Raw genomic sequence first — 19,186 nt, 5'->3', positions numbered from 1 at the left:
TGAGCCACATGGGACCCAACAGAGGAGAGACAGCAAGAGTTCTTCCCTCATCCACTCTAGAGGTCAGAGGGAATACCTAGCTACCAGCATCTCAAATGCTATCTACTAGCTAGATGGGCTAGACAAAATGAGCATCACTAATCAGAACTTCTAGTTCCTATCTGCAAAAGAGAAGGGATACATGGCCAAATAATCTAAACCCACAAATACTGGCCACAGTTAATGCTTTGCTGATCTGGTTTCACATATGTCTAGAAATGAACTGAAGTCTTTATTCCTGATCTTTTCTTTTTTATTCTAGTAAATGGAGGAAGAAGGGATGAATGCCAACTGGTAGGCAAGTATATTTGGCAGAAGAGTTGGGTTAGCAGTGGCAGCCTGAAGTAGCTAGAAAGAGGAGGGAAACAGTAATAGTAGCAAGGAGCATACAAACAAAGCCTATAAAATTTGAAGCTCCAATCCTGCACACTGATTTATATGTGCAGATGCCTTGTGCCTGCTAAAAGACCCCACAATGAAGTCAAAGGTCCACCTGAGCAGATCAAAATACAGGATCATGGCCCAAGGTTGCCCAGGCAGTAGATGCAAAGACTGAAGATATCCATCTTCTTTCCATGTTATACACCTGCACATCATATATTGATACTGCAGCATGAAGCTACTTCTAAAGAGGAGAGAGAACAGGAAACATTGGTCCCAGACAGAAGCAGCAACTGGCTGGCACCCAGCAGGTGTATTTCCCCACTAGTTTTTAAGGGCACACATTCTAAAAATATCAATGAACATTCTTTTAATTGCATTACGTATCAGGGCAAAATGCTACACGTTGAACTACAGAGCTGATGGTGGCCTCCATTATAATGGCAGTCTATTTTACAGCGTATTAAACTATCAAATCATGCAGCATATGTACTGCATACAGTGTTAGAGAGACACTGACAGGTTATAAATCATTTTTAAAAATATGTTTCCTTACATATGTTACTAATGATTTTTTAAAATTTGTAAATACTTGAAAGACTTTTAAAAATCCAGTTTACTCTTCACTATTTATGCTGTATTTTTATATTTTAAATTCTCCAAGACTGGATAATGAAAACAGACTAGTCAATATCAGCTTCTAGTTGGCTTCCCCTTTCAAGTTTTCAGACACTGGCCCAATGCTATAATATCTAGATGGCAAATCCTACAGGCAATGTTTATTGGTTTTTAAAAGATTTTTTTAAAATCAGGAATTGTGTTTTAAATTCACAGAAAGATTCTAATTCATTTTTTTAAAATGGTAAAAACTGTTGGCTTTGGTTTTATTATTTTTTTTATAAAATGTAAATTTGGGGGGCAGATATGAACTAAGCACTTCCCTTTAATAGCTGCTTGCATTCCTCCATACAAGATTTGTAACAACTCACCATTTTATTATGGGAGCTCAGTCAAGGGTGCATATTAATGTGGATTTAAATAATTCAAATGATACATCTGCAGACACCAGCACCTTCTCTACAGACTGCCCTGAAATGAGAAGAATGAAGTTTGTGCTGATTTTTGGAGGGCAGGGGCAGCTTCAACTTCTAAAATTTAGAAGTGTTGAATAAGCCTCCGAGAACCGTTTTTGTGCTTCAAGCAACCATAAGGAGATTCCTAGGCCTCAGTCCTGCATTGCAAAGTGCACAAGCAGAATACTTTGCTTTTGTGGAGTCTCACTGATTTCAATGTGCTCCACACAGGTGCAGAAGTCTGTCCATACACAACGCAGGAACTGGGCCCTGTCTGTGAATGAGCTGAATTGTTTGTTCCTTAAGAAAGCACAGACTAGTACTATATAGACATGTACTGCAATGCAATATGGAGACACCATGCTCAGCCTTGGGATGCTGGTAGTGCCTCTCTCAAAGGTTCTCTTCTCCTCCTGCTGAGTAATAGAATGCATTTTTAACAAGCTCTAGAAGTAATAGTGTTCCATGCTCCTTAGCCAGGAGTGTTACCTGGCTGGTGCAAGGCACTAAAAGGTGTTTTTCAAAAAAATAAAAGATGTTTAAAATAGTGTTGGTTTTTTCTTTATTTAGGGGGTTACTTGGTGGGAGTTGAGATTTCTTTTTTTCATTTGTAATGTTGTTTTCTTTAAATTTTCCAGAAAAGTGAAGCCTACAACAAAAAGTGACGCATTCAGGCCACAATCCTGCAAACAATTCTGCACAGGAACTCAGATGGACTACTCACATGAGTAACATTAAGCACATACAGAAGGGTATGAAGAATTCAGTGATATGGACCAGATTCTGCTGGTGACTACACTGAAAATTTGACCCATAACCTCCTGACTTCCATTAAACCTAGTTATGGGTAGCATTTTGCTAATGTATTAAAATGTTCTGCTCATTAGAATAAACTTATTTTTAGTAAAACAAAGTTATTTTAGTTGTATTACATTTTAAGTAACATTTTATTTTAGGAAAATAAATTATGGAGATCATTTGGAATGCACAAATGCCTAAAATCTAATTACCGTATCTCTGAAGATTTACACAACTCTATTTGTGATGTGCAAAAACTTAGAGAGAAACTAGGTTTTTTTTTTAATCTAAAACAGAAGGAAGTTAAAAAAAAATACCAGCTAAAAACAATATAGAATATTCTGATGAAAAGCAACAAGGAAAAGCCATAGAGGTTCAGGAACAATAATTTCTCCAAAAAAAAAAATTCATGACCCTAAAATAAAGTTCAACTCCTCCAATGTAACCTTAACTTCCTAATAAAAGTAGTAAAGAGCCCTTTGATTGTACTGTGAAAGTTCTTGTACTGGCAGTGTAAATCAGAAGCATAAGACAATTTTCTTCACTACTATTATATTACTTTTTATAAGCAAAATAAAAGAAGAAAAAAAAAAGGAGAGAAAAAATGAGCTACCTGCAGATAAGATGGAAAAAAACATTAATGGGCCAGGGACACCGAAGTACCAAGAGGCCAAATTCTCTATCCAGGACAATTTATTTCTTTAAGTGCCGCATTTAACTTGCACATAAAAAGCCTGTCTCCCAATTTCTAATTTATAAGACAAAAGAAAGGAAATATTTTGTAAGGAGTTGTTTAGTAGGGCAAGAAACTCAGGGGGCTAGAGTTTAAATTAAAGTTCTTTCCTAAAGAGCCCTGTGTTTCTTTGCACTTCTTGAGATTGAAATTCCTCCCTCTGGTTAATAAATATGTAAATATGTTTTGGTGGCAGAAGTATAAGGTGGGGAATTAAGACCCTTGGTGAGAGGTGGAGAAGCATGCTACACAAATAACTTCCAATCTCAATGGGTGCCGTCTGGTGCAGAATGTATTTTGATAGAAACCTACAAAAACCGTATGTGCAGTCATGGCTTCACTTTTAATGTCCCAGCATAGATCAAAAAGAAGGATTCACCTAAGCCAATGAGGGAGAAAACTAATTTCATGGTAAAATAATTCTAAAATATATTTAAGGTGCACTAGCAAAAGACGTACTTTAAAATGAATCTGCATTACAAAACATAAGGGAATTGAAGAACATACTCAGTTTTTTAGCAGCTGGAAAACAGTTATTCTTTATCACTTTCGTACTATTTTATGTAAACAATTCCCTGAAAAAATAACCTTTTCCTCTCCTATTTTATGGTATTTGTTAAAGACATATTGGAAACAATTTATTTCTTTTATAAGCCAGTATTCCCCCCCCATAGGATATGGATAAATAAGATGAAAAGGGAAGTAATTGAAATTATTTAATAGCTTTTCTTGAACTAAAAAGGATTTTTAATGTGTCCATCAGAACATGATATCACCATAAGACAAGTTATTTAGATTAAATGTAAAAAAATGTATAATTATGATTAAGATTTTATACATACAAAAGTTAGGAACATGAAAGAGAAGGTTGCCAAAACAATTGTACTTCCAATTTCTTGCACTTGCAGGACCAGCGGCACCAACACTGGGGACAACATTTGAAAAGAGCTCAGCTCCCATTAAAGCACCTAAATGAAGTAGACAGGTCTTCAGAATTGCTCCAACACTGCAGCAACCTGACCACTTTGTCCAGGTACCTGAATGGGAGCTTAGGTCTTTTGAAAATCAGACCACCTATGTGCTTAAGTGGAAACTGAGCGCTTGAAAATATGACCCATAAAGTATAGACTATTACTATATTCCCAGATAAAATGATATCAAACTGGAAGTAAGGTGGTGTACATATTAGTAATAAGAGTAGAAACATTAGAAGGATATAGTAATTATCACAAAGGAAAGCATTACAAACCCAGGACATTCAGAGTTGGGTTTAAATGGAAAGAAATCTAAACATGTTAAAGTATGGAAAGGCACAGTTAAGGCACTCAAACAATTCCCCCTATAGTGATGCAATGCAATAACCATACTGTTATGATTCATCCATAAGTGTTTGTAGTCCCAGATTACACTAACCTGATATTTAAAGATTTATTTTTGGGGCGGGGGGGAGGGGAAGTGCCTAGTCTTTAATTTTCATCCCTCATAGTTTCACTACTGTTCAAGTAGTAAGGTCATTAAGCCCAACCTCTGGACAGTTGGGGACAACTTAAATATGGCCTATTTCAATTATTATATTTTCATATTTTTACCACTTTGGTTACATTACATGCAATGTGTCCGAGTTAGTTAACTCATCTCAGATTTAACATTCAATTAACCATTTGGGGATGAAGAAGATTGATAATTAATTCCCTTAATATAAAAACAAATAAATAACAGTGAGTGTTCACACATTGAAAGGTATAAGTTTATTTCAGAGTGTAAATCAAAGTATCAAACAATTGAGAGATTAAAATGGTGTCACAATTAAACAAACACATGACCCTCCATTAATCAGTCTGCACATGTATAAGAGAAACAAGTCATCCCAACATCCACACCAGCACAGTGTAAGCCCTATGGCCAAAAGCTACCCATAATTCCTCTACTGACATTTGGGAAGGCTTCATAACTACGTGGGACTTGGACTTTGATGGGTAGTGGGCTCCCTGGGAGACCAGAGAGTGCAAAGAGCTCATTTTCAAGCAGCCAGGACTCCAATCAAAGGTCCTTAGTGCTCTTGGCTCCTCTCCCAGGGAGAAATCACAGTTTCTGCAACAGATGACACAGAAGAGAGACAGCAACGGCTGAGTGGACTCAGGTAAGTCCATGCCTACTTAGATTCTTACTAAAACTGAATCACTAAGATAGGTTAAAGTGTGTGGTGGGGGTCGGGGAGAGACATTTGAACTTCTGCTGGGTGACTGACTGGGTGGATGGATGATGTTGTGTGGCTAAAGGACATTCTCACTGCTGGATAGGAAGGGATTTCGATTAATTAGTGAGAATGTACCTGGAAGGCAGGGATGTTTTACTTTTTTGGGGGGAGGGGCAGCGGGGAGAGATACACTTGGAAAAAACACAGGAACAGAATGCAACTGTATTCCTTCTCCTCAAATAAAGATTTCCTTGTGCGCACATAGTCTCAGAGTGCTTGCAAATGGGGAAGTTCGGCCCATTAAGGACACCTATGGAGGCTTAGTTTTCCTAGTTTGCTGAGTGGGGTACAGTTATTTGTCAAGAGGGACCCTAGATATAATGAACCCCATGCTTTTTACTTCTGTTAACCTCCTGGCAGAAAGGTTACAAAAATGACCCATGGAGGACAATTAATTTCAACATTATATGAAGCAGCATCTTTGTGCCTCTGCTGTAACTAATACTATATAGCTAGCAGCTAACAGCAGAGTTTCTGTAGGCGTTTGGCCCAAGAGGAGAGTGATGATTTTGTGTTCTGTTCTGGAGGTAGTTTTTTGTGGGTTTTTTTGTGTGTGTGTGTGTGTGATTTGTTCCAGGTGTGTGGCTTGATTCAGTGCTTCCTTAAATCCCTTAGTAATGGTGTGGTGCTGACTTAGTTTGGCTAGATTTGAAAGCCAGTCATGAGCTGTCAAGGTTCCTTCCCCACTCTGAACTCTAGGGTACAGATGTGGGGACCTGCATGAAAGACCCCCTAAGCTTATTCTTACCAGCTTACGATAAAAACTTCCCCAAGGTACAAACTTTGCCTTGTCCTTGAACAGTATGCTGCCACCTCCAAGCGTTTTAAACAAAGAACAGGGAAAGAGACCACTTGGAGATGTCTTCCCCCCATATATCCCCCCCCACCCCAGCCCTATACCCCCTTTCCTGGGGAAGGCTTGATAACAATCATCACCAATTGGTACAGGTGAACACAGACCTAAACCCTTGGATCTTAAGAACAATGAAAAATTAATCAGGTTCTTAAAAGAAGAATTTTAATTAAAGAGAAAGTAAAAGAATCACCCCTGTAAAATCAGGATGGTAAATACCTTACAGGGTAATCAGATTCAAAACATAGAGAATCCCTCTAGGCAAAACCTTAACACACATTCCCTCCAGCACAGCTTATTTTACAAGCCATTAAACAAAAGAAAATCTAACGCATTTTCTAGCTAGAATACTTACTAACTTTACAGGAGTTGCAAGGCTTGCATTCCTGATCTGTTCCCGGCAAAGCATCACACAGACAGACCAAACCCTTTATTCCCGCCCCCAGCTTTGAAAGAATCTTGTCCCCTCATTGGCCATTTTGGGTCAGGTGCCAGCGGGATTACCTTAGCTTCTTAACCCTTTACAGGTGAAAGGATTTTGCTTCTGCCAGGAGGGATTTTACAGCACTGTATACAGAAAAGTGGTTACCCTTCCCTTTATATTTGACACTAGCAAACATTGGTATTAGCAAACAGTAATTAACAGAAGAGTTTCTGTGGGGGTCAGTAGGTGGGAGTTTGGGGGGATATTCCCCCTTTTATCCCCCGTCACAGGGTAGCTTGTCTTAGTGGGTAGACTGAGCCCAGCTCCCCTGGACTGGTGCAGGTGAACCTAATCCAGATAATTGAAGAGGTCCGGCCTACACCTGTGACCATAAAGGGCTGCTAGGAGGCAGCTATGGGGAAGGAAGGTCAGAGACAGGCTGAGCCCTGGAGGGAAGTACTGAGGCAGGCTGATCTCTGGGCCACAAAGGCTACATGGAATGGAACTAACTCCTGTGGTGAGTCCCTGGAGCCAGGGGCTCAAGGAAGTAAATCTGTGGCTATGGCTCCAAGAGGGAAGAGAGCTGGAGGAGGCAAGGATGCTGCTAGGATCTAGAGAGCCAGATACCCCCAGGAGGGGTGTCCCTAAAGCCAGGGATCCAGGTACTGATTTAAGATTGCCTTCTGTTTGTTTTTTAATCTTTGTTATAAAATAAACCTCCTTAATTGAGACTGAATATGGCAACAAATGCTTGGAGCCAGGGTTCAGTGGCAGCACCCAGTGACACCCCTACCCCTTCTCTTTTTCTCTAGGAAGAGATAATGATGATTACTGAGGCAGCACTAGAAGTGACCCGAGGAGGAAAGGACACAAAGAAGGTAATCGGCTGCAAAAACTGCAGGATGTACAGCATCCTTGACTGGGTATCTGATGGAAGCTACTTATGCATGAAATGTCACCTGATAAAGCTAATGACAGAGAATATATTAGGATAAGAGATGCAGCTGCAGAAAATGTTGAAATTCAGATGGGGCTGTGAAGGTATAATGCAGACCAGGAAAGAGGAGAACTCAACGTTAGCAGATGCCCGCTGAATAAAAGGACCTGGACTTTCTGGCAGACTGCCAGATGAGAAGGGTGATCTATGGAAGAATGTGATTATTAGGACAAGGCAGGGTAAGAGACCAGGTAGTGGTGATTAAACCAATTGGGAAAACAGGTTTTCTGCACTGGGGAGTGATAATAAAATCATAGAAGATTAGGGTTGGAAGAGACTTCAAGAGGTCATCTAGTCCAAGAAATAGAGATGAGAAGAAATGAGAAGAAACAAGCAGATGAGTGGGTGGCAAGGAAGAACAAAAAGGAAGCCAGTCTCTACAGAAGAGAGGAAGAGATCATGGAAACAGCCAGCTACCAGAGCCTAAGGAAAGACAAGGACGACATATTCATACCAACACCAGGAAGAAACAGGTCTATGTGACAGAGGAGTACATATTCACAAGAATCAAAAAACCTGTCAGATCAGATCCAGAGAACAGAATAGTGTCCAGTCTGTCAAGAGCAAGGATCTGAGATGTGCACATGGAGGCTGAAAAGGCATGGAAGGATCCTGATGGGAGTGGGGGGAATCCATTAATTGAACTGCATGTTGGGATGAATGACATTGCTAGATTCCCACTGGCATGGATCAAGGATGACTTTGCTAGCCTGGATAAGATGCGTAAAGAAGTGGATATTTTCAGTGGAATACTTCTAATCCCTAGAGAAGGTGGGTGAAGGTGTGACAAGATAATGAAGATCAACAGATGGGTCAAGGATTGGTGCTATGAGGAAAGCTTTTTGGGATGACAGATCACCGGGAAGCATTCACAGAAAGAGGACCCCATTCAAATAGCTGGGGCACCATCTGGCATCAAGGCTGGCACAAATGATAAGAAGGGCTTTAAACTAGGAGATGAGGGGAGAATGTTGAGAGGTCTTGTGAAATCTCCATGCCTTGCTACAATACAAAAGAGAAGGAAAAATCAGCTAAATGAAGATATAGTAAGGGATCACAAGGTAATAGTATGGACAGCAAGGAAAAAAGAAAATACACACATTTATTGGAATGGTAGTCAGGTAGGTGTTTATAGGTGTTACAGCTAGTGAAAGAACTATACCTAATCTGGCTAGAAAACTGGGTGAGGTCCGAAGGAAACAACTGAGATGCTTGTATACAAATGCAAGGAGTCTGGGCGATAACATATAGGAATTGGTGCAGGATGTCAAACCAGCTATTATAGGGATTACAGAAACATGGAAGAATAGCACTCATGGCTGGAATACAGATATTGAAGGATATGCCCTATTTAGGAGAGATAGGGTAACGCTGTACATCAATAGTACTGCTTATACACTGTAATGAAAAAAGTGATATGGACAAAACAGAACCTGTTTGGCTCAAAATTATTTTGGGGAAGGATTGTATAAGATGTTCTATTGGGATAGTCCTAGGGAATATAGACCCCCAGAATCAAACTTGGATATGGACCGAGATCTCATTAACATTATGAGAGAAACATTTAATTTCCCGGATATAGATTGTATGCAGTGTAGTTGTAGCCTTGTCTCTCTAATATCCTGGGACTGACGTGATGGGTGAGATATCTTTTGTTGGACCACCTTCTGTTGATGACAGAGACAAGTTTCAAGGCAAAAGAAGTTGGTCAAATAAAAGATATCACCTCACACACCTTGTGTCTCGGATATAGATTGGTGAATAAATGCTACTACTACTGGTAGGACCCAGTTATTCCTAGATGAGTTTTCTTCATCAAACTATCACTGAACCAACAAGAGGGGATGCAATTTTAGACTTTATTTTGGTAAGAGGCAAGGACATCATAGAGTTGGTCATCATGAGTTGGACTGAGTCATCATGAGTTGATTCAGATTAAATAAAGTGGAAGAATAATCAAAACCAGCTCATCTACTGTGATTTTTTTTTTTGTATTTCAAAAGGGCAGGCGCCTTTGGGAAAATACGGGAATTAGTCAGAAGTCAATAGGACTGAAGTGCTCAAGACCTAAACGTAGAGAAGGCTTGGAATTTTTTTTAACACCACTATCTAAAAATCTAACTGAAATTTGTATCTGAAGCAAGGAGAAAAAACTAGTAGAGAAAGGGTCCAGACCCAGCTGGGTGAATAACAACCTCAAAAATATTAGGAGTAAGCAAAGAACCTATAAGGAATGGAAAAGAGGATTTATCAACAAAAAAGCACTACATTGTGGAGGTTAGAAAAATGGAGGAATAAAGTGAGAACTCCTAAAAGTCAAGCTGAATTAGCTTTTGCCAAAGATATTAAAATACAAGGGTTTTAGCTTATAAATAAAAAAAATAATAAGGAAAGATAAGTTTGACCTGCTATGCAGTGTGGATGGGAAGGAGATTAAAGATAATATAGATGTGGCCCAAAAACTAAATTAATAGTTTGCCTTGGTTTTCAGTAAGGATGATAATATGGAACGTGTGTATGAAGGCCATGCAGCTGATGGAATGTCTAACGTCTACAAGCAGAAATCACCACATCTAAGAGGGAAGAGAAACAAAGAGCTTAATGCACTCAAATGAAGAGGACTGGATAACTTCCATCCCAAAATACTGAAAGAACTGGTACATGACATTTCCGGTCTGGTAGCAAGGATTTTTAATAAATCTACTCTGGTGTAGTACCATAAGACTGGAGAGTAGGTAATATTGTACCTGTATTTAAGACAGGGGAAAAAGGTGATCTGGGCAATTACAGACTTGTTGTTCTGATATCAGTAATATGCAAGATTTTAGAACAAATTTGTAAAGGAAAGAATAATTAAATTCATGGAGGACAATCGTAAAGGGGATGTAACGCAATATGGGTTTACCAAAGATAGATCATGCCAGACTAATCTGATTTCCTTTAAGAAAATAACTGATAAGGTAAGTGCAGTGGATCTAGTGTACTTGGACTTCAGTAAAGTGACAGTACCACATGGGAACACATTAGTTAAATTAGGGAAGTTGGGGATCAGTACAAGAACTGGAAGATGGATAAGGAATTAGCTAAAGGGGAGTTGGCAACAGGTTATGCTGAAAGGTGAATTACTGGATTGGAGGGAGTTACTAATGGAGTTTCTCAAGGATTGGTCTTGGGACCAATCTTATTCAATTATTTTATTAAATGATGTTGCCATAGAAAGTAGAAGTCCTAATGAAATTTGTTGATCATGCATTCCAACTTTGTATCATCAACAAATCATCAAGATCTGGATGGCCTTGAGGAACAAAGTGACAGAAATGGGATGAAATTCAATAGTACAAAGCACAAGGTCATGCATTTAGGGTCTACAACAAGTTGGGGAACTTATCAGTTGGAAGTGATTAAGGAGGAGAGAGACCTGGGTGTGTGGGTCAACTATAGGATGACCTTGAGCAATCAATGTGATGCAGCCATGGAAAAGGTTCAACAATTTCCAGTAGGAGATAGAGAAGTATTAATGCCATTGTACAAGATATTGGTGAGACCTCATTTTGAATACTGGACACAATTCTAGTCACCCATGTTCAAGAAAAATGAATTTAAACAGGAAGAGGTGCAGAGAAGAGTTATTAAGATGACCAGGGGAATGGAGGACCTATGTAATGAAAGGAGATTGGAAGAGCTTGACTATTGCAAAAAGAAGGCTGAGAGGGGATATGATTACTCTCTATAAATACATTAGGGGGATAAATAATAAGGAAAGTGAAGAGCTATAAGAACAATGTTGGCACAAGAACAAAAGGATATAAACTGAACAAATTCAGGCTGGAAATTAGAACAACATTTTTAACCATCAGTGGGATGAGGTTCTGGAACAGCCTCCAAATACGAGTTGCAAGGGCAAACAACTTACTTTTATCAGAGAGCTGGACAAATTTAGGAGAGATTGTATGACAAGGTTGCTTGTGAAGGAAGGGGGGAGGGCTCAACAGCTCTGGGGCTTGCTTCCAGTTTCTGTTTGTTCCTAAAAGGTCATGCTTTAGGGTTTCAGATGGCCACCTGCAAGGTCAGGAAGGGATTCACCCACCCACCCAGAGAGTCTTTTGGGTTTGTTTGTTTGAATCTCCTCCCTCTGAAGCATCTGGGATACCCATGACTGGAGATGGGACACTGGATGGATGAGGAGGGCCAGTGCTCTGAGGTAGCACCGAGCATTCTTTTTCAGGTGTCATAAATATAAAGGGAAGGGTAATCACCTTTAAAATCCCTCCTGGCAAGAGGAAAAATCCTTTCACCTGTAAAGGGTTAAGAAGCTAAAGGTAACCTTGCTGGCACCTGACCAAAATGACCAATGAGGAGACAAGATACTTTCAAAAGCTGGGAGGAGGGAGAAAAACAAAGGGTCTGAGTCTGTCTGTGTGATGCTTTTGCCGGGGACAGAACAGGAATGAAGTCTTAGAATTTAGTAAGTAATCTAGCTAGGTATGTGTTAGATTATGATTTCTTTAAATGGCTGAGAAAATAGCTGTGCTGAATAGAATGAATATTCCTGTCTGTGTGTTTTTTGTAACTAAAGGTTTTGCCTAGAGGGATTCTCTGTTTTGAATCTAATTACCCTGTAAGGTATTTACCATCCTGGTTTTACAGAGGTGATTCTTTTTACTGTTTCTTCTATTAAAATCCTTCTTTTCAGAAACTGAATGCTTTTTCATTATTAAGATCCAAGGGTTTGGGCCTGTGGTCACCTATGCAAATTGGTGAGGATTTTTACCAAACCTTCCCCAGGAAGTGGGGTGCAAGGGTTGGGAGGATTTTGGGGGGGAAAAGACGTTTCCAAACAACGTTTTCCCAATAAACCCAGATAAACGTTTGGTGGTGGCAGTGGAAGTCCAAGGGCAAAGGGTAAAATAGTTTGTACCTTGGGGAAGTTTTAACCTAAGCTGGTAAAAGTAAGCTTAGGAGGTTTTCATACAGGTCCCCACATCTGTACCCTAGAGTTCAGAGTGGGGAAAGAACCTTGACAAGGTGCTTGGCTGGCTGCTTCTTGCTCACATATTCAGGGTCTTACTGATTGCCAAACGTGAGAGCAGGAAGGAATTTTCCCACAGGTCAGATTGGCTTGGGATTTTTTCTCCTTTCTCTGCAGCATGTGGATGCAGGTAATTTTCCAGCAGCACCGAAGTAAGGTTAGCAGCACTGCAACCCCCACCATCAATAACCTTGAGACCTCCCCTCCCCCACACAACTCCTTCTTGGTCAGGACCCCTACAACACTGGGAAATTTAAATATCTGAAATCATGAAGTTAATAACTTTTTTTTAAAATCCCATGACCATGAAATTGACCAAAATGGACCATAAATTTGGTAGGGTCCTAGTAATGAACAATTGACAGCCTTGGTTTTTTTTATATAACATAAGTTGCATTTCAACCTTAACTATAACATTGCTACTTCTGCTGCTACTGTATAATGATGTCCATGGGTATAAAAAAAACTTAAGTAAAAAAAAAAAAACTTTCCAAAACAGCTGAATTAAATTTCATAGGACTTTCAAAATATTCTAAAGGAAACTGGATCCCCATCCCCTCCCAATACGAAAATAATCACATTTAATTAAATGATACCCTTAATCTGTGCTCAATTAGATTATGTCTGGAGAGGCCATGGCAGCAAGCTGTGCAGCCTGGGTAGACAGACTTAGGCTCACCCTAACAATAGCTGTTTGAACTTGTGGCTTAGGCTGGAGCTCGGGCTCTAAACCCTAGACACTCGAGATTGCAAAGGCTGCTTAATTTTTACAAAACTCAATTTGCCATCTCCTAAGAACAAGACTATATAACAAGGCTTTCTATGTAACACATTCTGTGTATAAAGTTAAACAATGTCAGATATCACAAATAGGTGCCACGTGTGACCAAAAGCATCCATGTATTCACACCCTACATACCAATGTAATAATTTTTGTACAAAATACTCCTTGTGAGATATCATTTGGAAACTAATATCTTGCTGCTCAATATCATGGTGAAATGTGTGTAGCAACATCATATGTAAAGTTATGAATTCCCCCTGTATGTTAGCACATGTTCAAAACTAGACAGCTTTTAGTAGGCAAAAGTTGTTAGAGGAATGTGTGTTTACCTCAATTTACATATAAGTAGTAAATTGGTTCCTCAAGATAGTGGGGGGGGGGCAGAGATGGCAGGAAATAGAACTATTGCCATTTCAGCGAACACATGTGGAGGAAGAAAGAGCATGGAGCCTTCTTCACTACCAGACGCCAGGTCGCCTGCTTTACTACTTGAACTAACTTTATTTTGAGGGGGTAACCCTCAGAAGAATCTACTTCAAAGCTTCGCTACTCTATAAAAGAAAGGGGCAGAGAACCCTAAATTCTCACACCTACGCTGACAAAGGCTTCAGTATCGCTGGGCCTCTGGGAAAGATTCTGATCAAGGAAAGGGTCAGACACCATCTTGCTGTAGGTGAGAAAGGCCATTTTGAACAAAAGACTTGAACCAAAACTTGCTAGAAGTCAAGTTTTAGACTTTTAGAAGATTGTTTTCAGTTTTACATGCTTATAACCATTTCTAACTTTATCTCTTTAATTCACTTAAAATCTTTTCTTCTGTTAATAAACTTGTGCTGTGTTTAAACTGAACTGTTTGGTAACTCCAGATAAAGTAGTGAACTACTGACTATTGACTCTGTACAAGAGCAACCGACCATTAATATCTGAACTGTCTAGGAGATGGTTGGACAGTACAGGATACACATTTTGGGAAAATTCAGGACTGGGGGGGTCTGTTGGGGTCACCTTTCAAATGGTAACCGAGGCTGGTGGAAGTCCAAGTGTGACTGGTGTGTTGCTGACAGGCTGCTGGGATCAGAGCTGTTGAACCAGGGCTGCAGCTATATCCAGACACTCAGGGTGTGACCTGCACATGGGTGCTGCGGGTGCTGCTGCACCTCCTGGCTTGAAGTGGTTTCCAGCATCCCCACTATACAGGTGCAGAGATGTTCCAGCACCCCTGGACTTGCGTCCGGTTAGGCTATTTGTGAGTGGCCCAGTTTAGAGCTACACCAAACCATTGTGAGGCACCCAAGGTTGTTGGGCAGGTGGTGACAACTCCTCATTGGTTTGGACTGCACCCCAGAATGTGACACCACAGAGATCTTATACTGTGCATAGGCAACAAAACGTTACTCAGCCTAGATTTTACCTTACATGAGACTGCACTATGACATATGCCGCAACCAAACAAACTTTCATTGAATTTTTGACACAGTGATCAATGCTAGCTATCAAATAGACTCCAGTGGTTATTATGAAGCCATATAGCCGAGGTCAACTTTACTTGTGTTTCACTGCAATGAAATGCAATAATCTCGGTTCTCAATATTCCCCACCTAGCCATAGGGAACTTTTTCATGTTCTTGTTTGTTTCTAGTAGAAAAGGGAAAAAAACAATCAAGCATTAGCAGCTCACTGGGTTTTTCCTGTCTCTGGGATTTCTCACACTGTAATATACCTGTGTCTCAGGAACTGTCTCAAGTTGTGAATGTTCTCCCACTTCATATTATCTACTTCTTACACACACAGTCCCTGTTTGTTTCATTACCGTACATGGCAGCCCCTGTTTTTGTTAATAACATACTTGTTCCTACAGAATATATACAATAACAGTAATATGATCATGGAATTTCAATCCCAAAATGCAATTCAAAAAGCATAGGTTTCTGCAGCACATCATTATTGAAGCAAGTATTTAAAAAAAAAAGTTAGCTGCTGAATAAGTGCCTCAAATAAACACAAGAGATTTGAAAAGCAAAAAACAGGGCTAATGAAGCTTCAACAGAAGATGTACTTATGATTAAAACCTTTGTCCATTTCCAGTTGTGTTGTATGCTTTTGAGCACTCAGCACTAATTTTTATCTTTGCATATTATTTTAGGATAAATGTGGCAAAAGTATGGCATATGAACTAGAGCCATTCGTTTTTCAGACCAGAATTCTATCTCCAAAAGGCAGCATAGTCCAATGCACTACCAGGTTACCTGAGCACTAGTCTCAGTTATGACTCTCACTTAACATGAGGCCCTGAGCAATCACTTAACCTCATTTCACAGATGTGAGGTTATTACTTACATACCTCACAAGGTTAATAAGTTAATATTTGTAAAACTCTTTGAACATGAACTGGTCTGTACAGTGGTTACCATTTAAAAAAAATCAACATTTGCCAACCATCACTCTCTTCCTCCTTCTAAGACAGTACCACCTGACTCGGAATGTGCGGGGTCCCTGGGTATCCCCAGGAAAAAGGATGCTTTAGCCTTGTCATTCTGCTGTGTAATAGGTTCATACACATTCAGTCACTAGATGTCTGTGTGCTGTATAGAGTTCCAGATGACCCCTCATTTTGTGCTGGATAGAGTTCCAGTTACAGGTGAACCCTGGAAAATGAGGTGACAAGGCTGCAGCTCAAGCTGTGTGGAAACTATAGTGGAGTTCTTTAATAAATGCCTCCTGTTTAAGAAGGCCTATGATTTCATAGATCATGACTGCTACAACATACCCCCAAAGGATTTTCTTTTGCTATGAATCTCTAAGCCAGGGTCTATCCAAGCAAAAGACAGCAGTGTCTGTGAGCAGAATTTAGGTCAACATGTCCTAACTGGGTTCTTAAAATTTTGTACCTAAAGCCTTAAGTTCCCCCATTGAAAACTGTTGTTTAACCCTTTATGAGGTTGCATTTTTATAGAGCAAATTCTACCCGTGGATGTATGCCCGTCAGGAGCCTCCAAAGGCAAAAAATTGCCTCTTAAGCAAAGAGTGAAGTTTTCTTGGGGTGGGCGGGGGGAAATGCACACTGAGTCTTTATTGTAAACAGAGCATTAAAACCTAATGGACAGGCAATGAGAGGTTTTGAAAAAAACATGTCAAAATTAGTATTATTGAGGATTTTTGAAAGGTAAATCAAGAGCAATTCAAAAGGCTTGGATACACTTTTATCCAAACAAAATATATTTTATATTCTACATCAGTGGCATCTAATGATATTTCCAGGGCTAAATTAACACAGCCAACATTTTGTTATATGAGTAGACTACTATTGATCGAATCAAGCAGAGGGTGAACTTCAGCTGTTTTATCTGCCTACCAGTGAATGTTTTGCTGGCTAGAAATGTCCCTAAAGAGAAAATAAAATGCTTTGAATCAATACTATCCAATCCAATTTTTTCTCTTGGTTATCAAGGACTGTTCTGTAATTAAGAAGCAATTCCATTAAACTGTCCAGACCACTACATTGTGATCATCAGGGACTAAGATGGTTGTGCTGCTCAAATACTGTTTGCACTTTGCCCATTAGTTTATTTAATTCACACTTTAATAGAATTCTAGACAGACTGATAGGTTTATTGTAGTTAGCAAATAATGCATATTTTATGAATAATTTTTAACATGCATGTTTTTAAATGTTTAAATTGGTTTTAACTTGATGAAGTCCTGAAGAATCCAAATCATTCTGACCATTTATCTAGTGCAGACTAAGTTTTTAATTCTATAATTGCCTGGCTTTCTGGAAAAAGCTAGCTACATAGCAAAAATCCAAGGGAACTGACTCTATTCCACAGAGATAATGCTGCTTATTCATCTGCCTGGAACTACTGTGAATATTCAACTCAAGGGACCCTTTCTTAAACACAGGCTCTAAAAGCACATTCACTAATTTTATTGTAGTAATTACCAGGACACTGAATATTTTCCTATAGTAAAGGTTCTGTCACTGTACCCATTATAAATCTCCTTACTGAGAGGTTTAGACTTTATTCCAGCTTTGAAACACTGCAAATATTTCACGTGCTGGTTTGTACTAAAGAAAGTATTCAGTTAATCAGCAATTAAACTGGAGTTACTTTCAATATCTTGTCAGTATCCCCAGTTTCAAGAGCTGGGTGGAAAATGGTTTTCCTGACCCATGAGAATTTCAAGACTTCAAAATTTTCCCATTCCAAATCAGGACAGATAGTTAATCTAAATTTTTTTTCATAAACTAAAAAGTTTCAGATTGGATTAATCAAAATGTATTATTTACATATTTTTAATGTTTTGTTTCTATTTTAAACCTTAATTTATAGTAAGGAAGGAAAACAAACACAATGGTTTAGTCTCCTGAGGACTATAGTTCTTTAGGCTAATTCTGGTTTTGGGGCTTGCTGTGAAGGCAGCAGGGTGGTTTTAATGGCCTGGGATATACAGATGATCAGACTAACTGATCTGGTGCTTCCTTCTGGCCTTAAATTCTAACTTAAATTTCTAAACAAAAAGTTGTTTTGAACCAAAAAAAAAAAAAGGAAACTTTCATTTAGAAAATATTAAAATGGGACATTTCAACAATTTCAAAAAACTTTTTTCAAAATTTGTTCAACACAGAAAATTTATGGATAATGACCATTTCCACAAACAGTTTCAGTTTTGGCAATCGGGAATTTTCTCAGGAAAAAATTTAGTCAAAAAAGTCCCAATCAGCTCGATAATTTCTTCTTCACAATTTGCTCTCTAACCTTAATCCACATCCAGATGTTCCTTCTAGACGCCTGACTCCAGAATCTGGTGTTCCTGCCTCTGAAGATTATGCCAACTGGTACACGAAACCAACAACAGTCATATAATTTATATTTTTCCTATATACTTCAAAGGCAAAAAATATTCAAACAAATTTTTTTTAAAAAGAGCGTACTTGGAAAGTGTGAAGTACCATGTAAGCGAACAGATACCCAGACAGACATATATTGATCCATACTGTCCAGATCTCTACATCTTTTTTTACATAAAAAATAACAACTTCCAACTTTCTCAATGCCTATCTGAAATCAGCATCTGACTAAGGCTTAACCAGGAAAGATTGAGGTGATGATGGTTTGAAGAAGGAAGTTTTCTTCTTTATAACTAGTCTTGGCAGAATTTGATCTTTTTTATATAATTTTTTCTGGTTGTATCAATGTCTATTTCAAAGCATTTTAAAAGTTTTTTTATCAATTTAAAATTTCACAGTTGGATGAAAGTAGGGGGTTGCAAAGCTTTTTTAATGTTTATTGATTTACATTGTCACAGTTGCAGAAAACTGGGGGGGATGGGTCAGACAATTATTTAATGACAGTAGACATTGGGATTTAGAAAGTTAAAGCTTTGTAACTGTTAAAACAGAAATAGTCAACATTACACGTCAAAATAGACAAAGTATATATCCTTATTCTTTGTCTATCTGTAAATTTCAAAAATCATTAACGGAAATATTTTTCATCGATTTGTATGTGTATGGTGAAATTAACATTTACCAATAAATATTGAATCCTTCCAAGCCTATTTATAACACTTCAACTACTGAAGGCATCTATCTGCTTCTTGATATCAGTCCACACTTTAAAAACCCTTTTAGGCTCCTTTTGCATTGACAGGAGATGCCTAAATAGTCATTGTTACAAAAACACCCACTTCATTTGCAATTTGCCAAAAGACCACGCTGTTTCCTATCAGACTTAGACATGGCCATCCCAGCTTTATTATAGCAAATCATATCTAGGAATGAAGGCCATACCCTGAAAAAGCTTTAAAGAGCACAAAA

At 38.8% G+C, this 19,186-nt stretch overlaps 1 protein-coding gene across 1 annotated transcript in view; it reads right to left on the bottom strand.

Annotated features, from left to right (window-relative positions):
* HS6ST3 (heparan sulfate 6-O-sulfotransferase 3) overlaps window positions 1-19,186 on the bottom strand; it is a 538,088-nt gene that overhangs the window by 254,607 nt on the left and 264,295 nt on the right. The window lies entirely within an intron of this gene.

The sequence above is a fragment of the Lepidochelys kempii genome, chromosome 1 (genome assembly GCF_965140285.1).
Source record: "Lepidochelys kempii isolate rLepKem1 chromosome 1, rLepKem1.hap1, whole genome shotgun sequence".
In the NCBI taxonomy this organism is placed as follows: Eukaryota; Metazoa; Chordata; order Testudines; family Cheloniidae; genus Lepidochelys; species Lepidochelys kempii.
This window is presented reverse-complemented; position numbering and strand designations above follow the sequence as displayed.